Here is a 25,521-nt window from a genome sequence, read left to right on the forward strand (position 1 = left end):
CTGTAACTATAATGTGTATACATAGAAAACAACCCCTTGCCTATCTCAACACATATGCATAAGAGATAAAGCTGTGTGGTTCTGTAAGATAATTTACGATTAGTGTGATAATTCAACTTATCCATCTTCTTATATTTGTTTTCTCCCAGTTTTCTTATACAAGCTCACATATAACACTTTTTCCTCCAATTTTTCTCCACCACCCTGTGAGATAGGTTAAGCTGAGAAGAAATGACTGGCCCAAAGTTATTCAATGAGCTGCCAGGGTTTGAACCTGGCTCTTGAGGAGACTCAGTTCAACCCACATTGAAGATACTGAACTGAAACACACTGACACCATTCAAATCTAGAGTTAGGTTCTGTAATTAAGGCCAGTGTTCTTTCAGATAACTCATCTTGCTTCCTTATCTCAGAAAATAATGTTATACAGTAGATGGCTAAAATAAGATTGCCATTACATGAGTTGAAAAACAGATAGAGAAAATTTTACACATTTTATAGGAACTTAAACTACCTGACATAGTTTAGCACAGGTGTATGATTTCATTCCGAGATTTCAATTAATTTATGTACATCCCTATGTTTAGATGTTTCCCATAAAGTTCAGAGTGAATAAAAACAGGTTTCAGAAAGCCCATCTAGAGGAGGCAATCTGATGAGGCCACTTTGCCCTACTTATCAATAAAAAGGTTGAAAGGACTCTAGTATAAAATGAGAAGGTAAGAAACAGAGATGTTTTTATAATACAAGTAAATCTGTACCTCTACAAAGGATACAAGCATTAGTTTATTGCACCATTTTTCCATCAATTACTTCCTTCAAGTAATGAGAATATTCATTCCAAGTGGTATACTATTACAATTCATATTCTCATAACTGTTAAAACTAAGGAGTTTCAACCTAGTACAAACTACAAGCTATATGCTATAAGAAGCTAATATTTTGGCCCACTAGCCAAAACAAAGTAGAATATTCTCATAACTGTTCATACTAACAGGAACTTTAACCTTGTACAAGCTAAAAACTATAAATTTCTAAGAAGCTAATATTTTGGCCTACTAGCCAAATCACGGCAAAATACTATTTTGTTGCCCAGTCATTTTATGCCACTCAGAGTCACTTGGTTGACTTGGGTGTCCATATAAGTTGAATAAATAAAATAAAAATAAATTTTAAAAAATCTAATGATTCTTAAAATAATGATCTCACAAATAGTCAGGCAGCTGCTCTACTAGGTATCTGCCTTTTGTTTTCCAATTATTACTTCCCACAATGAACATTGGAATGAAAACCAAAAATGAAACTGCTATACGTTTTACTGAATATTTAGTCCTTTTCAATACTCAGAAATACTAATCAGGCTCAACAGGCAGTTGTCACAGGACCATTAATAGTTACCTCAGCCTGCAGCAACTGTAATGTGACGATAGCCTTAAAAGGAAGAGAAGAGAATGGGCAATGCAGTATAAAACCGCTTTGCAAATAACAACATGGAAACACTGGAAACAGATTTTCATTACAGCGATGTGCCATTTTAAAATCTCAATTCACAGAGTTGGAATTGTGCATGGTCTTAAGTATGATTCTGACACGTGGAATTTGAGGAGTGTTATTTAACATAAGAACAGGAATGTTATTGATGTAAGTTGAAAAACAGAATGCAATGTGTCTCAGCAAGAATAATTTGTTCTTCAAAGTGAGTGCCTTCATGAGGAAATTTTCCCAACTGAAGTAATGGTTTTATCACAATAGCACTAATTTGCTTGGCAGTGAGAATTGGCCAGGATTCTACAGAGATACATCTAGAGTACTACTGCTTTTCTTTTGGCTTCTATCATTTTCAGGGGCCATTGAAACAGACTCTAAATCACGTTAGGAAGTGATTTTCACAGTTTTCACGTAACAGTGGGCAGAGATTTGGGAAAGCCAAACTTTTCCACCTTTATCAACAGTATCACTTTATCAATACAACTTTATCTGGAATGTAAAAACAATTGCCAAATACTGCACAGGGACCAATGGTGATTCTATATATAGGATACAGACCTAAATAATAATATGGATCATGTCATCATATGGATATTAAATGGAAATACATTTAAGTGACTAAAAGACCTTTCATAAAGAAGCTACTCACCATTGCCAGAACAGCTGCTACTGTAGGAAGCACAAGATTCTTCCAGCTTTTGAATATATCTTAGCTGAGCAAGGTATTTGCATATTGCCAGCCGCATGAATCCATAGTTTTTGTATAATGACAGAAAACAGTATAGAGAAACTCTCCTTCTCTGCCAGAATTAGTTGCTTTTTGTTGGACACTTCAGAACAATATATGAGCTGCTGATCACGCTTCTTCAGAGTTCTATTCTTAGCCTCACATTAGAGATCAAGTTAACACTGAACTTTTGCTCATTTATATTCTAGCTCCTGGATAAGTGAACATACACAAACACACATGTATATATGTATCTCCTTTAATTTACTACATTTGATCTTCAGTTAGTTCTTAGGAAATAGTCTTTAAGTTAAAGTTACTACAAAGAAAAACCACACAAACTGTACCAGCCAATGTAATGGTACCTGAACACTGGTAGCATTCTTAAATGGGTTATTGCTTGAAAGAGCTGGAGATGATGTTCCAAAAACATAGTTTGCTTACTATTCCAGGGAGCTGTTAATATATGAATACATTAGTTCAGCCTATTCACGTGCTGTGGCCAGGTTGTTCAACAAAAATGTTGTAGTTACTACACTCCTAAAAATAAACAACCATTCCAAACAGCCACCTAATTTATTCTAGGTCGAAAACCTCTTTAAAAAGCAACATATTCATTCTACACAGGCATGCCGCTTTGTGTATTATACAGAGGGAGGCTAGACAGGATTGGTCATCACATGCAACAAGGACAGACATTCCAGTGGTTTATGTTCTGCTGGAATCTTATTTTAGCTTTTATAAAAGGTCTTCGGCTTAGCTGTTTGCAGGCTAGCCTAAAGAAAAGCAAGTGTTGTTTTGAAAGAAACAAGAATTCAACAAAATGCTTTTTTCTTTTCCCTATACAATGTCTCTCCAATCATAACACTCATACCAAAATTTGAATCAAGTTAAGGAGAACAAATCTTTGAGTCATTGTAGCTATCCAGAATTAGAAAACCATCTATTTTAACTGTTTCCCAAGCTGAGGTGCAAAGAGAAGCAGACTAATGAGAATGTATTCATCTCCTGTCCTAAAAAGCAAAGAGGGAGTAAAGGAAGAGAAAATGTGTAATTCCTGACTTGCTATTACTGTACATGCGGCTGCTCTATGCAAAGCCCATTATTAATTAAAGTATGGTTGCACTTAAATATATACCCTTCATAATTAATTCTATTAATATCTGAATTGAAAAACTTATTTAATTTCTGCAGCTGCCAGTCAAAATCTTCTGCTTTACAGAGTTGCTGACAGATGCCAAGGATGGACCTCTGCATGCTCAATGCTGCAAGTTCTTCAACCCTAATCAGGGTTAGGCCTCAATCTGAACATTTTCTTATTTACTCCTTTTTATCAACTCTTGAAAAGGTTGTACTTGTGTGTTTCATTTCAAGAAATGATTAAAATAACACTCTAATGGGAAAATCATTATCCTCACTGTTAATAGGTCTTCCCTGGAAGAAACCTGTCACTGTTTTGCATATGGCAGAAATATGTTAAATCTCCACTAACATGAATTTGCTGCTACCACGTTTATTATTTGAGGCTGAGTTTATTTTCAATAGACCAGAGGTCCCCAAACTTTTGGGCACCAGGGACATGTTACATGGAGAGAGATTTTTCCGCAGACAGGAGGGTGCTGCCTGCATCCCACATATGGGGCTTTGTTTGTGAGGCCCGGTTGCTGGCATGCCGCAGCCCGATACTGGTCCACAGACATTGGGTTGGGGACCCCTGCAATAGACAACGATTTTTTACTTTCTTTTTCCTAAGAAATGAAAACAGTGACTGGTCCATAACCATCTACTTATAAGCTGAAATTTACATTGGTTTTTAAATGGATTCCTGGCACTGACCAATAAAGCAGTCTAGATTTACTAATATTTTATTATGCCATATGTAAGAGAAAAATAATTAAAAGTTTAGAATTCTGGGAGTTGTGGCTTTAAGGAGGACACCAAGCTGGGGAATGCTGGACTGGTCATATCCCTTGTAATTGGAAGGATAAAGCATGTTTTTAAAAATTTGCTTTAAACATCCCTTAAAATAGTTTAATTTGAAATATTTGGTATAATGCAAATATATTAAAGTCTGCATTCAGTGGGGTGTGTCATGTTTGACTTCCAAGTCATGTGTGTCATGTGTAGTCATTCTACACATTTGGACCTTCTTCCCAGACTTTGTTCTGAAACACAAGTGGGAAAATAAGTATGTCGCTGGAAAGTTCATTCTACTCAGACCTGAGCTGAAGAAAGAAAGAAAAAGGCATTTCTTCAGAGGTGTCCAGAAACTGGATGTATGTGTGTGTGTGTGCGCGTGTGTTTGCAGATTACAGTGCATCAGCTTGTGTGAAGATATGCAGCAGATGCTGCATCTAGTTCTCATTTGGTAAAATTTATTGTGTAATGAAGACATGATTTGCTTCGTCGTGTACTATTGAGAAAAAAGTGCCACACAATAAACTGAACTAACGTTAAATAATTGTGTTATTGCTTAGTGTAGAGTGTGATCTGAATCATAGGTTTAGAGCCAATGTGGCATGAGTGCCATGTTATTCTATGGTGGCAAAAAAAAAAAAATCAAGAGTCATTTGGTAGTGTCTTTTCCAAATAACAAATTTTATTTAAAGGCATACACTTTCTTGAGCTGCAACTCATAAAATTTTATGCCTTTTAATGAAATATGATAGTCAGAATAGGTGCCTCCAGAATACTTCTGAGGTTTAGAGTCAGTATTAATCATTTAAGAGTGGAGCCATTGATAGAAAAGATTATTTAGTCATAATTTATTCAGAAAATAAACCAAATCAACCCTTTTAAACATGATTAAGTCTGGATCCATTATGACCATATGTACAAATTCCCTGGCAAGAGTTTTGGGGGAAAATGCAAACAGAATAGATTTTTTTCATTTTCCTCTAGACACTTTCTGTTTTATTCTGTCTCTATAGCATATGGGCTAGATAATAATCAGACCATAATAAAAAAAAAGTTCCATTTTGTTCCAAATAATTGTCATACGAATGTTTCTTGAAAAAAATGGGTGAATCAGAAGACTTGAGATTGATTCAAATCAGTTTAAATTACCTATTCTTAGTGATTTACATTAAACATCTAAACCAGTTAATAAGTTGGCAGTGAACTCAGAATTCATTTTTTGCAATCATAATTAGTAATATTTTTAATTTTAATAACTACTAATGGTAACCCATTACCTTCTAAAGCAGTGGTTCTCAACCTGTGGGTCGGGACCCCATTTGGGGTCGAATGACCATTTCACGGGGGTCGCCAAACAACGCAGTCCGCCATTTTTTTCCCCCTTTTCCTTAGCTGTGCTATTCCCTTTTATTCTATTGGCTTTTGAAAGCCAATAGAATAGACTCTCTTGAATAGAGTCTAATTCTATTCGCTTTCAAAAACCAATAGGAATTGTCCAGGCTGTCTCTGCCCTGCTGAGCCCGCCAAAAGTCCCATTCTGCAAACGGTGCTGCACCAGTTGAGTAGTCCTCGACTTACGACCAGTTGAGTAGTCCTCGACTTACGACCGGTTGGGGGTCGCAGCATTAAAAAGGTTGAGAACCACTGTTCTAAAGCAAACTGTTCATACTGACAGGAATTCTTTCTCATATTTATCTGAACCCCTTTCTTGTACTCAGACCCCACAGTGCCCTCCATTCATACATATACACAAATTCTACATGTTCCAAAGGTGTTTTTTCAAAAGGCAACTGGACTTTGTTTTTCCTCAAAAACATTTCGCTTCTCATCCAAGAAGCTTCTTCAGTTCTGCCCAGTAATACTTTAGTTGCAATACTTCAAGTTTAGCACAAAAGCAAAATGTTAAATCCTAGGGCTCAGATAAAATTGATATTAAATGTTAATCTATGAAACAACTGAGGCTAAAAGTCATTGAACGAATCTGTTTTACATCCTAGGAATATAGGAATAATTTCTCCTGATTTATTTTTGATGTTTCTTCTCTTTATTCAGATTAGCTGAACTGCTTTTCTCACGTACACAATTCATGTACAGGTAGTCCTCAGCTTACAACCACTTAGCAATGATTTAAGAGCCGAGGTGGCGCAGCAGTTAGAGTGCAGTACTGCAGGCCACTTTAGCTGACTGTGTTCAGCAGGTCAGCGGTTCAAATCTCACCGGCTCAAGGTTGACTCAGCCTTCCATCCTCCCGGGGTAGGTAAAATGAGGACCCAGATTGTTGGGGGCAATGTAAATATATATATACATTGCTTACTGGTGTACACCACTTAGAGAGTGCTTGCACTTAAAGCGGTATATAAGTCTCATAAATAAATAAATAAATAAATTATGACAGACCTCCCCCGCTCAAAAAAAGCTACTTATGATCAGGTTTCAAAACTGCAGTTTCTGCAGCATGCCTGCAGTCACATGCACAAAATTTGGGCAGATTCGCCCTTAAAAACAAACCATAGGGACACTGCAGTGGTCCCCTGTCTATTTCCCCCCATCTTGCCTCTTAGGATCCCCTCAGGCTTTGGGACTGCTTCCCAGCCCATCAGTTCCTACACCCTCCTCCCTACCCATTGTCATCAATCTTTCAATTATCTTTTATAGATCTCTGCAGCTCTGGATCTATGGAGCTCACATTAGGAAAGGAGAGCCTGGTCTCCTTCCCCAACATGAGCTCTGTAGCTCCAGAGATCCAAAGTAATAGAGTAATCAGGGGTGGGGGGAAGAGTGTGGGTCCTGGTGGGTGAGAAACACGCCCAAGGACAGCAGGAACTTGGATATTTGCCTTTTAAAATAACAATAACCTTCAAGCTTTTCATTCAAGATTTTGGTTTCATTTAGAAGGGAGAACTGTCCTTTCACATTTCCATCCTCTACATGTCTACTGACTTCTTTACCATCTCAATTTGATCTAAACCACAAACCAACCTGGACTTCGAAGAAGAAAACAAACATGAAGTACAGAAGGGTCAATAAGAGCTATTTTGTGAAGCTTGCATTTCTATCATTAATCACATTCACAAAATTCTATGCTGGCCATGACTGATAACACTGCAGAATTTTATAAAATGATAAATAACAGTGGTGCCTCTAATAATAGTTTGGCAACAGATTTTTTACCTTTAAAACCTTTTTAAAGCAACTATGGTTTATGTAGACTATGTAAATCTTAGAAGAGGCATCCTTCCATCTCCATCATCATGAAGTAAGTTCTGCTTCTGGGCTTGTGTCTCATACTTCAACTAGCTAGCTAACTAATCTATATCTCCAGAAACGGGGTGTTTTGTTCACACTTTCTTCTATAGTTATGATATCTGTTAGCATATATCAATTTGTTGCCAATTAAAACTCAATATATAATTAAATATACTTTTTTATCAGAAGACAGCCTAATATGTGATATTCCAGATGCATCCGTGCTGCAGCAATGCATTTCTACATACTTTATTTGAAAATATACTTTGGGAAGACTGCAAAATCTTAGCATCGTCAGAAACAAATAAAGGATTCATTTCCTATGAAACATTTGGGTCTCTATCACAATTTAACCCTGTTCTCCACAAATCAGACTACAGTGATATTCAAATGATAAGTGTGTACAATGTGGTTATTTTCCACCTCCTTCCCTCTTTTATCTTTTTTTTGTATAAAAGTAAATGCTTTATATTAAACGTGGCCCTCATACAGTCAGAGACAATATATATTTGCATACAAAGATTCTCATGCTGAAATCATGTTCCACTGGAATGAACAGGATTGACTGAAATGGGCCTAGTACTCACGCTGTTCTCTGAGGACTGTTTGCTTAAAAGATAAATTAATTTGTTTGTGTCTAATGACTGACTAGAAGAGCACAGAAAATGCAGAACTGATAACTGGGAAGACGAGGCATCTGACAATCATTCCGTGAAGAAGTCCTTCTTTAGAAAATCTGGCTAATTATTATTCCTTTCCAATAACAAAAAGCTTTGGATTGCTGAGCATTTTCCAATAAATATGCCACAGCCTGTCTCCACTTTCTTGTTGCCTTTTTTCTCCTAATGTGTAAGCTGTGAAACTCATTTTACTGAAAATTAAGTACTTTAAAAGACATTACTACATCGTCTCATAGCTACATTCTCCATTGTTTTTACAATCAAGCAGAAACCCTTACATTCAGAATCATTCTGTTTACTTACTTTTCCCTTCTACCTAGATTTGCAATGTAACAGAAATAATATCATTTCTGAAGTTGTACTATAAAAGATTATTCTGTTTAACGCCTTATTAAAGATGTTTTTCCCTAATCTCCTTGTACATAACCACAAAGCAATTCTAGGCTTTAAAAGATATTTTACAATCCAGTAACATAAAGCAAAGTTATTGCCAAAGTAGCTTTCAAAAGTATTCTATTTACTTATGAGAGAAAGTGATTCAGAATGTACTATCAGCTTTTTAAAAATCAACTAAAATTAGATATGTACTAAGGAAAATGTTTAATCACCCTAAGAAGATATCTTTGCTTACCTGATTCTGCCATTCCACACCAATAGGCTGAGCAATATTATCAGCTCTTTGGGTACTAATTCTTGCTTACTAGATGAATATTTTTCTCTTGCTGGATTAATAATCAACTTTCTAGATCAGTTCATTTGCAATTCTCCTTTGTTAACCCTTTGCTTCACCTTTCTTTACAATCCAGAAATTTTCATTCACAATTTTAGGAATAACAAAATAATAAAACCAGAATTAAACTACACTATTACAGGATTTATTTCAAAATGTTAAAACTTGAGACTCAAAACATAGCTATAAATATTACAGAAAGTACTTACACATTAAACCAACATTCCAAGTTCAGGCAGTTAAGGTTTTCCTGTTCTTAGAATCTATTTACACGAGTAACCAACACTGTTCAACACATTATGTCCAGTTCTTCATGAATTCATTGATTCTGGACCCAGGAGCCAATACAGCCACACTTGCTAGTACTTTCAAATATAAAATAAATGTGACTGACTATTCCTATGATTAGTTAGCTGCAAAATTTTCAGTTATCAGTTTATGCAAGGCTGTCCATCTGTCTTGGCAGAGAGAGAGAAAATGTTAAAGCAGCCAGGGGCAAGGAAAAGATAAGAAACATCCAGAATCACTTTTTTTTTACAGTTCAAACAAGGCCAAGTTGATAAAAATGGGAAAACATAGCTATTGTTAAGGTTTGTCCATTGCCTATTCTGTTAAGCATAATAATCAGTAGCCAATTCTCAAAAAGGTAACTTAACTCAGAATTAAAATGTATGCACATACACTGCACCACTCAAATGCATAGTATGCACACATTCATAATCTATTCCTCATGATCCTTCAATCCCTTCACTGTCCCATCACCTTAAGTAATGATACATGTCAGAATCTTCTATATAGTACTAAAACTTTTATTATATCTGTTTGCCTCCCCAGGTTATACCAATGAAATTCAGTGGTGAAAAAAGTAAGGTTCTACATTTAGGCAAGAAAAACCAAATGTACAGGTATAGTATAGGGGATACCTTGCTCAATAGTAGTAACTGTGAGAGGGATCTCAGAATCCTAGTGGACAATAATTTAAATATGAGCCAGCAGTCTGCCACAGCTGCCAAAAAAGCCAACACAGTGCTAGGCTGCATTAACAGAGGGATAGAATCAAGATCACATGAAGTATTAATACCACTTTACAATGCCTTGGTAAGGCCACACCAGGAATACTGAATCCAGTTTTGGTCACCACGATGTAAAAAAGATGTTGAGACTCTAGAACAGTGGTTCTCAACCTGTGGGTCGCGACCCCATTTGGGGTCGAACGACCATTTCACGGGGGTCGCCAAACAACGGGATCCGCCATTTTTTGTCAGCCGGCACAGGGGCGCCGCTGCGCATGCGCGACGCGCAGGGGCGGCGCATGGTGGCGGCATCGCGCATGCGCACCGCGCATGGGAGCAGCATTGTGCATGCGCACCGCGCATGGGGGACGGCACCACACATGCACGCCACGCAGGGGACGGCGCCACGCATGTGTGCCACGCAGGGGGCGGTGCATGGGGGCGGCGCCATGCATGCGTGCTGCGCAGGGGGCAGTGCCACGCATGCGTGCCGCACAGGGGGCGGTGCCACACATGCGTGCCGCGCAGGGGGCGGCGCCGCGCATGCGTGCCGCCTACTTATGTCCAGGGTCGCCGTATAAAAAGGTTGAGAACCACTGCTCTAGAAAGAGTACAGAGAAGAGTAACAAAGATGATTAGGAGACTGGAGGCTAAAACATATAAGGAACAGTTGCTGGAATTGGATATGTCTAGTTTAATGAAGAGAAGGACGAGGGGGGACATGACAGCAGTGTTACAATATCTCAGGGGCTGCCACAAAGAAGAGGGAGTCAAGCTATTTTCCAAAGCGCCTGAAGGCAGGACAAGAAGCAATGGATGGAAACTAACCAAAGAGAGAATCAACCTAGAACTAAGGAGAAACTTCCTGACAGTTAGAACAATTAACCAGTGGAACAACCTGCCTCCAGAAGCGGTGAATGCTCCAACACTGGAAGTTTTAAGAAGAAACTGGACAGCCATTTGTTCGAAATGGTATAGGGTTACCTGCCTGAGCAGGGGGTTGGACTTGATGACCTCCAAGGTCCCTTCCAACTTTACTATTATTATTATTATTATTACTATTATTATTACTACTACTACTATTACTATTATTATTATATTATACCACAACAATTTCTGAATCAAAGTTGCTAGTATCTGTCTACTTAAAAAATGCATTAAAAAATCTGAGACCCGTTATTCCCCTAGAATTGAAATTTCTCCAATGTTCAGGCCAGTTTTATTCACAAAGTTGTGACCACTGCAGCATCCCCACAGTCATGTGATTGTGATTTCCTATGATCCCTGCCTACTTCTCACAAGCTAAGTCAATGGTGAAGCTGGCAGGAAGTCAGAAGTTACTCCTACCCCCACTGTACATCCATGCTCGTTCTGTTTATCTGCTTAAGCAAGGAAAAGTTGACTTATTACTGAAGTTTGTTTGCCATTACAATTATTTTTTTATTTATGATATATACTCTTCTTACAGATTTTATTTTCCTGGGCTCCAAGATCACCTTAGATGGGGACTGCGGCCAAGAAATTAAAAGACGCTTGCTCCTGGGGAGGAAAGCTATGGCAAATCTAGACAGCATACTAAAAAGCAGAGATATCACCCTGCCAACAAAAGTGCGTATAGTCCAGGCCATGGTTTTCCCAGTTGCAATGTATGGCTGTGAAAGTTCGACCATAAGAAAGGCTGAGCGCCAAAGAATTGAGGCCTTTGAACTATGGTGCTGGAGAAGACTCCTGCGAGTCCCTTGGACTGCAAGGTGTCAAACCAGTCAGTCTTAGAAGAGATCAACTCCGACTGCTCTTTAGAAGGCCAGATCCTGAAGTTGAAACTCAAATACTTTGGCCACCTAATGAGAAGGAAGGACTCACTGGAGAAGGGCCTAATGCTGGGAAAGATTGAGGGCAATAGAAGAAGGGGACGACAGAGAATGAGATGGCTGGATGGAGTCACTGAAGCAGTAGGTGTGAACTTAAATGGACTCCAGAAAATGGTAGAGGACAGGAAGACCTGGAGGAACATTGTCCATGGGGTCGCGATGGGTCGGACACGACTTCGCAATTAACAACAACAATACTCTTCTTAGACGAACATGGGACTATCTAGCTATGGGGTAAAAAAAAAAATTTCAGCCTAAAATGTAATGTTCATTCTGATCACATCAAACTGCACTACCTTTCTCTCAAAGGATGATCCAATGGTTCATAGGGTTGTCCAATCATAATTAACAAAGAAGGAAGAATAGATCCTAGACTATAGAGCAAGATGGGGAAACAAACTAGATCCCTGGGTGGGGAGGTCAGGAAGGAAAAATGAAGACAAAATCCTGGGTTGGGTTTGGCAGTAGGAAAAGAGGAGAGAAAACGGACAAGAAAAGAAGGTACGTCCGAGAAGGAGCAAAATGGCTAGACACAAGCATTGGAAGGAACATACTGGAGGTGGAAAAGAAAAGAGCAGGGATCCCCAAGAAGAAATGGAAAATAAAGAGAAGAGCAGAGAGTAGGAAGAGAAATTAGAGAGCCGGGTAGGTAAATGAACAAGCACTGGGAAGGCATGCAGCCCTGAAACAAAGAAGAAACCTAATGGATTGACCCAGGGATAGAGGGCAGGTGATCAACCTCCTTGAAAACCCAGCAGAAATCCTAGATATTTAGCTCTTTTTGGGTTTCCAGCAGGTTGAGGGTTTCAGAGGCTAAAAACTGGATTTGTTTGGGAAATACCGGATGAATTTGTTCTGGCTGAGATGAAAAAGAAAGAAATGAATTAGGATGCTCTGGCCAACTAAGGTGTGAAGTTAGAGAAAAGAAATAATGGAAAGTTCAACCTTGCTTCTCCTTTTTTAAAAAAAGCAGTGAGTTCGTTTTAGGAAGCCCTGGGCAAAATCCAGAAGATTGCAGCCTTTTTACTTTTAACAAAAATAATTTCCCTGCAAAAAGCATGCTGGAGCTGTTTTATTAAACAGCCCTGAAGTGCCTTTATGTTCCCCACAGACAAAGAGAAAAATCTCTTCAAGATCAAACCTCACACAAAGAAGCTTGACCTCCTCTTCACACAAAACAAGTAGCAAATGTATACTTTTGCGTGGGAGTGGGGGGCTTTGTAATAGAAGGTTTTAAACTTATTTACTGTATTGTTTCCATCAGAGGTGCTGCAGATAAAATGTTATAAAGTCTGGAAGCAAATCTCCTTCATATTGTAGTGAATATTATTCATTGTGGATTTGAAAGCAAACCTTTCTAAAAAGCCAATAATGTGAGAAAGCACAGCTGCTAAATTTATTGTTAAGTATCGCATCACTGATACTCCGGGGGATTTTTCTTCATGGGAAGCAAGCTTAAATAACATTTTCTAGCACTTTGGAGTGCTTTCTGTATATGTGATGGCCTACGGGGGGTGGGGGTAGGGTACAAAATCGCCAAGGAACTCTGTGGCTTGGTAAACAAGTTTCATCTTTTGTTTTTTTCCAGACTATGGACCCAAATAAATGCAACTTTGTTTAATAAGAATGAACTTTAGCTATCTTTTGTGCTCCAAAAGGTACATTATCTCTCTTTCCTGTTTCACCTGACTAATCTGGAGGTATTTGTTCCATCACCTGACTCAGTAGTTGGCTAGAAATAATAAGACAAAACAATCTGCAATTGTTACATGAGACAACAAGCTTTCATGTCCTTGAGCTCACCATGACCTTTCACCCTGCCTATCCCCAATGGTCTTTCCTAAGAACTAAAACTACATTCAGACTGAATTCCAGATTGTCAAATAAAGAGCCCTGTCCTTTCAAAACAAACCAATTTTTACACCAAGGTGGGGAGAAACACAAGTCCATTGTTCCCTCACAGATGGAAGTTAGAGTTACTAAGGCAACAGCTCTAATCCTCCTTTTAACCACCTTTTTCACATCACTGGCCTATCAAGTATGCTACCTTTTAACTCATAAGCTCAGAAGCTGGTAGTCTAACTGGCTGCTCTAATTAGCTACGATTTTCACAGTACAGACAACATGATGAGCTAATCGAAATTTGCAAAATAATGACGTACCTCCAGCAAATATTCATCCTCCTGAGGCCCAGTCTTAGAATAACAATAATGAGACCATTATTAGAGGAGGGCATTAAAATGCTGCACTTCTCTAAACAGAGAACTTAATTGTTCTGGTCTTGTCCATTGAATCAACAACCTATTGTTGCGAACTTGAAAAATAAAGGACTAGAGAATGGGTGCCATAATGATTGGTCTGCTCTGCCATACCAGCACTCTGCAGAATTGTTTTTCCTTTTGAGACTCTTGATGGACTAGTAGTTTTGTTTAAAAGTAATATAAAAGGCAATTGTTTTGGATAAAAAGTCCTATTTATTGAAATCCTTAGAAGCGGTTGCCAGGATTGTTCATGACCCCCTGAGATTCTTTTTTAAAAACCACAGACACAGGAGTACTACTATTTGAAGAAGACTGTTGCTACTGCCTACATTACACAGATATCATTGCTTGTCTAGCTACTGTAATGAAAGAGGACACTTTCTTTAGTCTTTCTAGTCCCTTAATAAACTGTATATTTCTATTGGACACATTCAGTTAATTAGGAAATTAGGGAATTACAAAACATGATTTATTCAAGATACAACCTTGCATATTCATATAATTACTTAAAATTCAGCATTCTTTTTAATAAACAATGCACACATTCAACCATTTCTGGTACAATATTTAATCATCAAAAGTAATGCAAAATATAGCTCAACTTTTTTTTTCAGTTTCAATATATGATGTCCCACTTCAAAAAAGGCAAATATTTCCTCCAGGCATAACAGAAACAAAAAACAGGGACAATAAACAAGGAATAAGAGGAATACAGAGACAATTCCATTAGGACAATATACACTGCTATTGTACCAGACAACATTTCTGCTAGCTCCCTCAGTCTGAGGTCTCATATGCCTTATCTTCCAACATGCCAGCAGGTGCCAAATCCTCATAAAAATGCTTTTTAAAGTATGTAGTGCTACAGCAAAAATATACAGATGAAACTTTTATTTATAACCTCTTGATGTTGTCTAGTGGATGGACAGCAGATGAACAAGCAGAAGGATAATATGTATGTATGTATGTATGTATGTATGAACACACTATATTATAAAAAGTGTATTTTTACAGTATTTTTACAATATTTCTAACACATGGTAGACAATTTCTGTTTATAAACATTTATCCACTTAGAGATCACTAACATCCAAGGATTTATTCTGTATTAATCGGTCTTTGTTCTTTCTACTGCAGTAACTACCTAGTTACATAGCATTTGACTGAACTCTAACCAAGCTTTTGCTCCCTCCTAAAAGAGGAGGGACAAAGCTGCTCAATGGAGGGAAATGGTTATAACAAGGGAGTTTGCAACCAAGGGGAATTCATTATTAGCATCCTACAACAATTGCCAATTGCTGTCCGAACAGCATTTTTTTGAGAGCCTGAGAAAGTTTAAAGTAGGTAGTTATCATGCAGTGATACATACACACACAAACACACTAACAATATAGTAATAAGCATCTTTTTATTAACCTGTGGCCATGCATATACAAATTTGGATAATAAGAAAGCGATGATATATATACACAGACACACAGACACACACACACAATATATATACACAAGTATATAGGCAAATATTTGAAGGGTTGGAAGTCCAAAGTCAAAACAAATAGGAATAATCAGATTTCAACTGCATTGTAGAACTATCTTGACATAAACATCTGATATTTTCATAAGAAGTTCATTTTTGACTGCTATACTTTTTTCTCTTTTTTAAAAAAATGTTGCTTTTATACCTTGAAAGATTGGTGTTTTAATAGGAGAAATACTTATTTTCATTGTATACAAGCTCTTGGTCATAGAATCATATTTCCTTTAAAGTCAAGTACCTTTTTGTGATCTGAAAAACAAAATATATTAATGTATTAGGCTGTAAACAAAGTATCTTGATTTATACAATTCTTGTTTTGTTTCATATCTTCATTGTATTAGATTAAATTAATTAAACTCAGTGTTATATATTTTCTCTTTTCATCAGATTAAGTATTTTGATCTGAGTGCAGCAACAAACTCAAAGAGGGTTATTAGAACTTTACTCTGAGGAAGAGCAATGTTAACTAGATTAAATATCTTAATTTTATACCAAATTTATTTTTTAAAAAATCATTATCTCAAGATTTCCACAAACATTTCAAATTCAACATTAATCTGATATATACTTAAGTACTTAAAACAGTGTCACTTTTAATTATACAAAACACATTTTAAAAACTGACATTACAGGAGAAAACATAAAGATGTTACATTGTTTAAGAAAGCTAAACACGGGAAGAATAAAAGCCAAGTTGTTGCAGAGTTTCTCTTATTAATGTCTCTAAATAATTAGCTTCACTACAGGAATTATTTCACCAAAAATATAGTGATAACAAGAAGTGCCATGTTATCTGGGTGAGAAATGTCAAATTTACACAAGCACAGAACTTAAGGGAGAATTTTTATAAAATGTTTTATAGATGGCACCTTGATCCACAAAAAATGTCTCTTATGTACCCTGACATACAACCCAAATGTTGGAGAGGTGGCTATATGGATGCTTCTTATTATCATATTTGGTGGTCATGTAGAGAGATAAAAGCATTTTGGATTAAGATATGGTGGAATATCCAGAGAATTTTTAAAAGGAGTGTAAAATTTACTCCGCAATTATTCTTGCTGGGTATAGTTACAGATTGTGATACAAAGGAGGTTGTATTGATGTTAAATTTGATTACAGCCGCGAGGCTGTTAGTTGGACAATACTGGAAGAAGGAGTCTTTGCCTACATTGCAGGAATGGTTTCTTAAAGTAGCTTATTTGGCGGAAATGGCACAGATTTCGGCTTTCCTAAAGCAACAAACGCAAGAGAAGTTTCTTGTCGTTTGGGATAAATGGATAAAATTTATACAATTTAGATTGGGTACAAAAAAATATTATATAGCTTTTTCATAATTTTTATCTTCATATATAGAGAGATATATATACTTATATATATATTTTAATGTTACTTATAGATATTACATAAAATTTTTTAACTTAATTTTTTATTTGTTAATTTTCAATTAAGCCTATATTCTGCTCTGGGAAGCTCAGGGGGGGGGAAGGGAGGGTTTATGGTGAGGGGTGGGGGATGGGGGTTTTTTTATATGTAATGTTTAGTGTTTTTTTTGTATATGTTATTTTCGTTTTGTATTGTTTTTGTCTTTTTGTAAAATTTATAAAACTTTCAATAAAAAAAAAAAAAGAAGTGCCATGTTAAATTGTTCTCCACATTTTCCCCTTTTTATTTTCAACAGGGTAGCTCCTGGGATTATACAAGTAGACAAAATAGCAAAGACTTTTTTAATACCCCGATCAACGGAATCTCTCTTTCCCAACACAGCTTTGTGCATAATATCTTTCTGATAGTGTTTCTTATTTAATTAAAACAGACACTGACAGAAGGACATGGATTAGAACTGTAATGATGCATTTACTTAGATTAATCGAAGTCTCCTTTTGGAGTAATGGCTTAAACAAAGAACAAAAGGGAATTGTTATGAAACAGCCTTTTATCCTAAGCAAAGGTCATATTATGAGATTTTTAATTTTGTCATCCTCTGTTATATTGGGCCTCGCTACTGGAACATGAGAAATGCCCTTTTGAGTTTTTCAAAGCCCATTATTATAATATAGCCATTAATGCTGCAAATTAAAATGTCTGATTTTAAAACAGGTTGCTTAGCTTTCAGAACCCTCTAATTAGCATGTTGTGCATTGTTGTGAAGTAAAAACGACTAAAACACTAATGACCATTGCCAGGTGACCGCACTGCTGCACAAAGTAATAAACCTTTTTCAAGTCACATAATGAATGATCCAAGCTGGGGTCTCCCCTACATCATTTTATGCATAAAGAAATACGTATATCAATTCAGAGATTATTATTATTGTGGATTTAATATGTAGCAGAAAACAAACCCAAAACTGAATGACAGAATTAATATTGAACAATAAGGCAAAAAACAAAAATATTCAAGGAATCAGTCATACAATTCTCTAAATTTCTAATCAAATCCACTGAATTGAATAGTGCTCATGCATATGCAAATAAATTAAAGGGTTGTATTTCTTTTTGTAGCCCACCCCCCCTTCCCCAGAATCCTGAGCAGCTAACAAAAATGAAAATATTTTAATTAAAATCCATATTTAAAATTACACAGTCTCTAAAATCATAATTAATTAAGAAATTCAAAAGGCTTGGTTGAAGAGGAAAAAGGTAAGAAGGGTGGTTTTAATTCTCCTTTTCTATTAATGTCACTATCACTTAAAAGTATACATTAGTGTATCTATGGAGTAGCATAAGAGTGAACCTTCTGCTATACCATCCCTCCAAGACAGATGGGATCTTAAGGTGTCTAATCAAATTGAGGTGGCGCAGTGTTTAGAATGCAGTATTGCAGGCTAATTCTGTTGATTGCCAGTAGTTTGATTCTAATCGGCTCAAGGTTGACTGAGCCTTCCATCTTCCAAAGCTGGTAAAATGAGGACCTAGATTGTTGTGGGCAATATACTGACACTGTAAACTGCTTAGAGAGGGCTATAAAGCACTGTGAAGCAGTATATAAGTCTAAGTGCTATTGCTATTTTGCATGACAATTATACAGTTTTTGTGCACAGGTATGTTATTACATGTTGGCCATCCCCAATAAGTTGCAAGTTGAATGTTTAGCTTTTCTTCTTTTGCTTGCTTGCTGATTGAACTTATATGGCTATCCAGACCACCTATTGATCCTAGGCAACTCATTCTAATCAATAAAACAGGAATAAAAGCAGTAGACACCAGACCAAACTATTACCCCTCTGACTCAATCCCCATCCTCATCAAATACTTGAGGGGAAGAGCCACATCTTTATGACCTTCAGAAAAATTAAAAGAGTAGAAGTCCCTCCTTGAATCTTGAGTGGAAGACTATTGCAGGGGGGGTGACTATAGAGAAGGTGCACCTCCAAAATCCCATCAAATGACAGTTAAGGGAATGGACCTGGAGCAGGTCCACCTTCTCTGACCTAGTGAGACATAACCTCAGGGAAAAATAGTCCTGAGAATAGCCTGGTCCTGTGCCATGCAGGCTTTAATGTTGATAAACAGACCTTGAATTACACTCAAAAAATAATTGGAAGTCAGTATAGCTAACACAACAATGATATAACCTGGGCAAACCATAGGGTACCCAGCAACTACTGTACATTGCCTTAGACTTCAAGGGTAGCCCCATGTAGAGTGATTGTAGTAAATCAATTGGAGGTGCCTGATATGAGTGACCATGAGCATGGCCTCCCAGTACAGGAATGGGCACAAGTGGTGCACAAGATGATTTTGTGCATAGGTGCACCTAAATAGCTGCCGCCTTCCAGGAGAAACCACAAGTCTAGGAATCCTGAAATTGCATCCTAATTCTGTTCAGCAGAATGTTAACCCATCCAGAGTCAGAAATATCAATTCTCCTAATCCCAGGAGGGCAAAGATCCATAATCATTCTGTCTTGCTAGGGTTTGATCGTAGGCAGATTCTCCCCATCCAGACCTTATTGACTCCAGGAACTAAGATAGGATCAGAACAGCATTACTTGCCTTGGCACATGGTAGAGAGGTATAATTGACTAGGGATGATTCTGAATGACCTCATTCAGTGGCTTCATATAGTAAAGTATCAGAATAGGAACTGAGATAGAAGTTGCCTTCATTCCCATTTTCAATCTTTAAAAAATGCAAAATATAGATATAACATCTCTGTCTATATTCCTACATTGCCTGTATATAGGTGCAGAGAAGCTTGCTTTTTTTAAACAAAGAGGTATATACAGGATCAACTATGCATAGCAAGTAGTTTTAATGATATCATACAAAACAGAATGTAAATGTATACTGACAATTCCATATTCAATTTGGGAAGATGATACATATCAATGTAAATGGCACTATATCGCAGAGGTTTGAAAGCTACTAGAAAATAATGGATTTCAAGGACCAACAGATCTATGTGGCACTATAAGTACTAAGTCATTTTCACATATGTTTTTATTTGATGCTCAACGTCAACGTCGGCTGAACGTCTACCAAAACTGCAGTAGATCTTCAGCCAGATTCCAGCTATAGCATTAGCTGGGCTTATTCATTCAGACATGCAAATCATCTCTCACTGGGATAGCTTTTAAACAAATCAACATCCACCTTTGATCTGTTCTGAATCAACACTGTATGTTTATTCAGTTGGTAGCTGCACTGTGGTGTGGAAAAGAAGCTGAGATATCACACTTCTGGAGTTTCATGAGAAACAAAATCTAGAGTGTCCAAATCATCAAAGCATCTACTTATAAACCTTTCAATTAATTTAGTAGTAGATCAGCACTAAAGGAATTACAAGAATGGGTCATAAGAAAGAATATTTTAAGGACACTGTGTAATGTGAACAAATGCCTTCTGTGAGTAACTCAATACCCACGAGCCTAAGCTAGCATTTGAAAAGCACATTTTGATTTAATAAAAGTCAAATGTTGAAACACACACCACAGTCGTTTTAGCAAATAAGTAGAAAAATATGGGGCCAGTCTCCCACATGCAACATGAACATTGGCTTTAAACTTAGAATTGTTTAGATAGTAAATTAACTGTGTTGCTTAACCTTCACTGGATAAAAAGCCTTCCAGCCAATATCTGTATCCATTCAGCATTAGAACAATGAGCTCCTGCCTAAGCATAGTACTTAGTGTCCTGCGGTTTTTATCGAATATCCATATATTACATTAGTGTACATAGCACAGTAGCAGTAATTTAAGAGTTCAGCATAGCAGCCTGGTAGGATCAGACTGGCATAACAGCAGTTAGTAGCATAGCAAAGCACAAACAGTAGCAAAACAGTTACACAAATTCAGGGCTCATAATGCTATGGAAAAAGAACAAGAACTGAAATGAGTTTTGTACAAAAAGTGTCATTCATATAGGTTACTGTTTAGGAAAAGAATTGACAATAATAATCTTTGCTGATTAACTTTACAGCCAAAATTCTTGTTACTGTCCCAATTTGGATGCTCAGGCTCAGTCTGAGACTCAGCTAAATCAGTGAAGATAGGAAAAAAATATATATCTGAGCCACAAATAGAAAAAGGAAAGCTAAGCTGCATACCTTTCCAATAACCTTTTTGTGACAGGGTTATGTTTAACTTGAACTGTTGTGATACACTTAAACAAACAGTAGTAAACTTTGTTGCAATGAGCAGCTTGCTATTACTACCCCAAGTAAGGGGATTTGAAATCACTAGATATGTGGTAATTTGATTGACTGATTGATTTAGGTATTAGCTCAAGAAAATTTTAATTTATTTTCTAGTCTAACACAATGTTGCAGTAACACATTGAACAAATAAGATACAAAACTGCAATTACACCTAAAACTAGCTGTCTAAGACCAATTCAAAAATAATTGTAAACCAATATTTATTTATTTATTTATTTATTTATGAGACTTATATACCGTTTTAAGTGCAAGCACTCTCTAAGCGGTGTACACCAGTAAGCAATGTATATATATATTTACATTGCCCCCAACAATCTGGGTCCTCATTTTACCTACCCTGGAAGGATGGAAGGCTGAGTCAACCTTGAGCCGGTGAGATTTGAACCGCTGACTTGCTGAACACAGTCAGCTAAAGTGGCCTGCAGTACTGCACTCTAACTGCTGCGCCACCTCGGCTCATCAATATAAGCCAATATGTCTAGAGCTGCACACATTTCTTCCTGTAGGCTATGCATGCAACTAATATATCTGTGATGGCACAGCTATTTTTCATGTTTTCCCTGATAAAATTAAAATTACAAAAAAAACCACCTGTGCCACAGACTTATACAGTCCCCTGTAGCAGGGATCTCCAAAGTTGGCAACTTTATGACTTGTGGACTTCAACTCCCAGAATTCCTCAGCCAGCATATCTTAAAGTTGCCATGTTTGGAGACCCCTGCTCTGTAGTATGTATGAATGCAATGCTGAATTAATTAATTATGATGTGCACAAATTAGTGATTTCCGCACAATCTTAAAACAACTTCAGGTTATTGGTAGGGGCATAGTCATTTAGTATAGACCATACTAAAAAAAATATTCATTGTGGTGTCACCAGCCAAACCCATCCTTTCATGCTTGTGTTATTTTAATACATGGCACAACATCTTTACATAATTCATAGGATTTGTGACACCACATTATATCTTTTATTATTTAACCCTGCTTGCCCCCTTCCCCACCTCAGATACGGGTTCCCATATCACAAAATCATAATATAGTTTGATTGTGACTTTATCCAATAGGTAGGATTACATATTTTATTTGTTAACCTTATGAAGAAGAATGACTCCATATTATAACTGTGGGTTGATTAACAAATGGCATGTGTTTGAAAACTCAGTTCCTGTTTCAAAATATCTTTTTCATATTACAAATCATTAATTCTTCTAATTACAAGATTCTCTATTATCTTAGATATTTTGCTAAGGTTCCTCCATTATAAAAAGAATTAAATATCTAAAGTAGGCAAAATATTTGGTTCCTAAAAGGCAACAGAACTGATACATGCAATACATACTCTTAATATGGATGCTGTCTTAAAATGTTCCTGCTATAGGTCATCTTTCATATAATTAGCAGAAAACCTCCAAAAAGGTTTTCAAAAAAAAAAGTGTTTAATATATGGCAACAGACTAAGCAGTCTCAGAGGCTCTAGCACAGTGGTTCTCAACCTGTGGGTCGGGACCTCATTTGGGGTCGAATGACCATTTCACCGGGGTCGCCAAACAACGCAGTCTGCCATTTTTTCCCCCTTTTCCTTAGCTGTGCTACTCCCTTTTATTCTATTGGCTTTTGAAAGCCAATAGAATAGACTCTCTTGACTCAAAAGCCAATAGGAATTGTCCAGGCTGTCTCTGCCCTGTTGAGCCCGCCAAAAGTCCCATTCTGCAAACAGTGCTGCACCAGTTGAGTAGTCCTCGACTTACGACCGGTTGAGTAGTCCTCGACTTATGACCGGTTGGGAGTCGCGGCATTAAAAAGGTTGAGAACCACTGCTCTAGCATGAAGTCATTTCTAGCTTTAAAGATTAAAATGTTATAATCTTAGAAAATTATCTGCAACTATATTTTTTTTTTTCCTTCTGGCTAGATTTTGGACCTACTTTGTAATTCATTAACCTCTTCTGCTAACTCTCTAGTGCCAAACAAAGACTATCATTTCAGAGGATGCTAAATCCCTGATTACTTTCCCTTAGTACTTCATTTCTCCCTCTGCTCCCCAATTCTCTTTAACCGATTATAGTTTAATTTATTGTTCTAATTTGGTTTTCTGCACGGCTTTTCTTAAAGAAAATAAACTGAAATGATACATGGTGGTTCATGCAAAATCTTGTTGAAAAACTCAAAGCCTTGCCCCTTCAAATAATAGCCTATAGATCATAAGTAGGAATTTGGTTTGTTATCTAAAAATAACTAGTCAAACATGGACAATGGACTATAATAATAATTATGACAAAGGACACCTGAAAGGGTAGCAAGCAGCTTTTCAAAGACTCCTCTTGGGAAACATAATTCAGGCAGACAATGTGAAAGGCCTCAGGAAAGACTGCAGTATGCTTTTTAAACCGACAACTAAAATCAGCTGCACCACAGGCCAAAAAACATCAGAACTAGAGTAGTTTAAAAAGCAGAAGAACTCACAGCACTAAACTTTGAAGAACTGAAGTTTCTGAAAGAGAGATGACTTTGGCATATGTTTAGAATCAAATTATACCCATAACTTGTGATTTAATTGGTACAATGTGCTACAAATTATTTGCATGCTTCGGTATGTTGTTGTCATACAGACAGGGCAAAGAGGAAATCTTTTGGTATCTTGTTTATGAGGATATTATTATAATTGAGGAGGACTGGACTCCCACATAAACCTAGAGTGATTGAAATCTCTCTTGCATAAAGCGTAATGCAGATAAGCATTCACATATATGCTTGGAAAATATATAACTATCTCACTGCCATGAACTGCCTGGATAAAGCAATAATTGGGGGTGTATGCAAACTAAAAGGGTTGTTCTGAAATCTAATCAATACTCTGAAACAGAGAGCTTTGCTTCTACCTGATTTGGTGCCTGAACTAAACCTCCATTTGAAATTCCACCCCCCTGAACTCCCATGTCTTGCCACTGAGGGAAATTATTTACCCTAATCTGCTTGACAGAATTAAATGAAAATTGCAGGATATTTTCATCAGTACCTATGAAAAAGAACATGGCAGCAGGTAAGATTGAAGCATCTCTATGCTAGAAACTTGGACATTGGAGCACCCTATCCATGTGACTGTCTCCTCTGCCATAACTCCCCCCCCCCAAAATGCTATTCATTCATTCATTCATTCTTATTGTTTATGGCCACCCAGCTCACTTGGCCAGCATATACAATTAAACACAACTAACCATCACAGTTTTCCATTATTAAAACCGACTGAAAATCATGAAAAGCTATCGCTAAAAAAATGTGGTTATGAAAATACAAGGGAGAGTGCAATCTGACTTAAAAATCATGTAACAGGCTCCCTACTTCCTTCAGATTCCCAAGCCTAATGGCACATTCAAGTTTTGAGGGGCTTCGACAAGGCCAGCAAAGTTGGGGCCAATCTTTTCCCCTTATATTTCCTCTCAGCAATTGACCCTGGATGAGAAATTATTGTTATTCATATTAGACAAAGCAATTTAGAACATGAATTGATGTATCCTTCAGGATTAGTTACTATATCACTAAAAGATGTACAAAATCTTTTCTGTTTAGAGAAGAAAGAGCAACGATGGACAATCCCTACATAAAAGGAATTTGCGTAATTTGCTTTAAATGTGTATCCTATGCTGATACAAATGCTGACCCAAGTTGCTAACCAACAATAAGATACAAATGTATCATCAAACTATAAGATATTTTAATTAAAACTCATTCAGTGAAATTAATTATTTTGTCAAAATTCTTTTCAAACGCATTAAAGTTATACCTTGTTTTTCCGTGAAAAATAGGCCAGATTGCTAATAATGAAAAAAAAGTATATTTAACACATGAAAGCGTATCCAATGATATACATAAATGCCCTGAATACATATCATATTAACAGCTATTTCCACTTAGAACTTTTCTAAAGAAGATGACACTGCTTTCTGACAGAATAATAGGAGTGACCATGTCATGTCTCTGGACAGGCAATTCCAGAGCATTAAAGGCCCAGGAAGGCCCTCAATTTTGTCTTTCTCTCAAGTACCTCTCTAATAGCAGCAGGAGATACTATTGGGGAATGGGGGGGGGGATTGGTTTTTTTTTTTATTCTTTTATATTGGGTTTTTATTGTTTGTAAGTAACCCAGAATCACTGAAAGTGAGTGGGCAGCCATATAAATCTTCTAACTAAAAAAATACATACAGTGAGGTGACTAAAACTGAACAGATTCACATGAGAGAATCCTGGTTCAAACATGTCAGCGTCATGTAGTTTGGATGCCACATCCTATAACGATTTATTATTTTTTTAGCCATCTAAAGCACTTTATACACACCTAAATTGAATGTAAATATGCCATGTTTCACATTATTTTACATTTACAGATAATACT

General features: G+C 36.9%; 1 protein-coding gene across 14 annotated transcripts in view; it reads right to left on the bottom strand.

Moving 5' to 3' along the window:
- The window catches only part of SOX6 (SRY-box transcription factor 6), a 480,950-nt gene that overhangs the window by 316,471 nt on the left and 138,958 nt on the right, over nucleotides 1-25,521 (bottom strand). The window contains exon 4 of one of the 14 annotated variants that reach the window (XM_039344590.1): nucleotides 15,709-15,719. The exons of 6 other annotated variants lie outside the window; for them this stretch is intronic. The gene's annotated coding sequence lies outside the window, so the exon portion shown is untranslated. Of the gene's footprint in view, nucleotides 1-2,137; nucleotides 2,428-8,689; nucleotides 8,917-8,997; nucleotides 9,232-15,615; nucleotides 15,720-25,521 lie in introns of those variants that run through there. 7 more of the 14 variants (XM_039344589.1, XM_039344597.1, XM_039344592.1 and 4 more) reach the window with 7 other exon arrangements.

The sequence above is a fragment of the Crotalus tigris genome, unplaced genomic scaffold, assembly GCF_016545835.1.
Source record: "Crotalus tigris isolate CLP2741 ecotype Arizona unplaced genomic scaffold, ASM1654583v1 scf7180000017933.3771270, whole genome shotgun sequence".
Lineage (NCBI taxonomy): Eukaryota > Metazoa > Chordata > Lepidosauria > Squamata > Viperidae > Crotalus > Crotalus tigris.